This window comes from Grammomys surdaster, unplaced genomic scaffold (genome assembly GCF_004785775.1).
Source record: "Grammomys surdaster isolate TR1022 unplaced genomic scaffold, NIH_TR_1.0 125976, whole genome shotgun sequence".
NCBI lineage: Eukaryota > Metazoa > Chordata > Mammalia > Rodentia > Muridae > Grammomys > Grammomys surdaster.
The window spans coordinates 2583951-2586278 of NW_021620792.1; the positions used below are offsets into that span (position 1 = coordinate 2583951).

Genomic DNA, 2328 nt, shown 5'->3' on the forward strand with positions numbered 1-2328 from the left:
ACACACACACACACACACACACACACACACACACACACACACACACAGAGAGAGAGCGAGAGAGAGAGACAGAGAGAGAGAGAGACAGAAAGACAGAGAGAGAGGGAAAGGGAGAGGGAGAGGGGGAGAGTGAGAGATAGATAGAGAGAGAAAGAGAGAGAGAGGGAGAGAGAGAGAGAGAGAGAATGATTACATCAGTCAGTGTCAATCAGAGTTGTGAACTTGTGGTTCATTTCTCACACTCAAACGACTCACGTGTGCACTCACCCCATGGACACCTGCTCACTAAGAGTTCAAGGTGATGGGCAGGACCACCAGCTCCCAAAGCCTTCTCCTGTCTCTAACACCCATTCTCTGATGGAATGACACCTCGTGTGGAGGTCTGAGAACTGCCCCAGTGATAAACAGCATGGAGGTAAACAGCAGGGCACAGGAATAAGCAATGGGCAGCCTAAGGGAGGAGCCTCATGGTTTCTGGATCGTTTCTATGACAACAGTGATGCAGGGTCTCTCACTGGGAGAAAGATGTCCACAGCTGACACTTCCAAACCAGAGCATCTGACTGCCATGTTTGCAGCACCATGCTTGCTCCAGACTGGATCTGCACAAGAGCCCTTTGTCCTAAACAAGGCGCTCACCCCTGCTCTTCCTAAGGGTGCTGCATGGTGCTGATTTACCATCCTTCCTGGGCAGGGAAGTGACAGGGCTTGACAACAGACACTTTGGGTTTCCAAGCCCTGTCTTCAGCTTTGACATTCTGCCACACCACAGTCTGGTGCTCCCTTCTCTCCAGTGCCCACCCACTCAGTAAGTAGTCTATGCCTACTGAGGGAAAGCATTACTCTATCCACCATGGTACCACACGGTTCTGTTCTCCAGGAAGCCTCTTCATTTACACTCAGTGGTTCCAACTCTGAAACTGGATTCAAGTTGGTCACTTGGGGAGGGACCTGCTGTGACAGCCACTGCCCTCAGCCCCATTCAACCCTCAGGGTTCCTTCAAAGGGTCCACAATGGTTCATCTTCATGGCCAACTTCCCTAGCCTCAGACCCTAAATGGAAACACACATCTGGGTGTGTCTGTGAGCACACTTTCACAGAAGTCTGCAGATTGCTTCACAATGCTCTGTGACAAGCTGTGGCCCACCTCCCTCCTCATCTGTGGTGATCTGTCTGGTTCACACTGGCTATATGGCATTTGGGAAGGTCAAATTTCAGGATGGTTTACCGGCCTTTGAGCAGGTTACTGAGCACAGGTAGTGGGGGAAAGAAGGGCTCTTGTGCAGGACTCAGGGAAGCTGGTGATCGATCCCCTGACAGGACTGAAAGGCCACCCTCACCTCACACTGCATACACATGCCATCCAAATGCAAGCACATGGGTCCTGAGAGAAGAGAACTGCTTAGCCATGATGACGAGCTTGGTGGTTTACTTGGCTCTGATATCAAAGCCAGAGGCAACTCAGGATGATTCTTTTGTATCATTTCTCATGCATGCTGGGTAAGCACTCTGCCACTGAGACACAGGCACACACACACACACCCTCTCCCTCTGTCAGACACTAGGCAAGTCCTTCCCTGCTAAGCCACACTCACAGCTGCCATTTTTGATCTTAAATGTCCTCATCTTTCCATTCCACCATGGAGAAATGGGTACAGCCATTCCAGATCACGCATGGAATTCCATTAGTTTGGGGTAGATGAGGGAAGACGGGATGGGTCCATAGCTTGGCAGTGGACCATGGGCCATTGTTTATTAAAGCCCTGTGGATCTGGGGTGTTTCAAGAGGGCAAGACTGGAATCATAGACTGGCATCACTGGGTCCCCCAGCAGCTCAGATAAAGTACAAGGCAGAGTGTGGTTTGTCCTATGGTCCAGGGGACACACATCCTCTCACACATGGGACACTGTGGCTCCTGGTCCTCAGGACTGCTAGAGTCATAACTGAAGGAATGGAGACCAGGGAGACCCACCCCTCCCCCTTCACAGAGAGTGGACATTGAATACAGGAGTATGGTTTGAGAACAGGAGCAGGAATTGGGAGATGGTGGCCCTCAGCAGTTTAGTGCAGTCTTAGTGAGAAGGGGCCCAAGTACAGACGGCATAAGTGGATATTTTATGGTTAATGTATTTGTGCATTTATAAGACTTTTTGTTCACCACACTGAACCATGAAACCATTTAGCCTGTATGTGAAGGGTGGTGTGTGTTTGCCTGTACCTTCAGAAGGTAGAAACTTGAGGCAGGTGGTATTCTGTGAATTCCAGACTAGGGTGGGACATATAAGATCCAGTTGGAAGGGAAGGGAAGGGAAGGGAAGGGAAGGGAA

At 50.3% G+C, this 2328-nt stretch overlaps 1 protein-coding gene across 1 annotated transcript in view; it reads left to right on the forward strand.

The window, feature by feature from the left end:
* LOC114609552 (2'-5'-oligoadenylate synthase 1A) overlaps nucleotides 1-2328 on the forward strand; it is a 28168-nt gene that overhangs the window by 11100 nt on the left and 14740 nt on the right. The gene's annotated exons all lie outside the window — the stretch shown is intronic.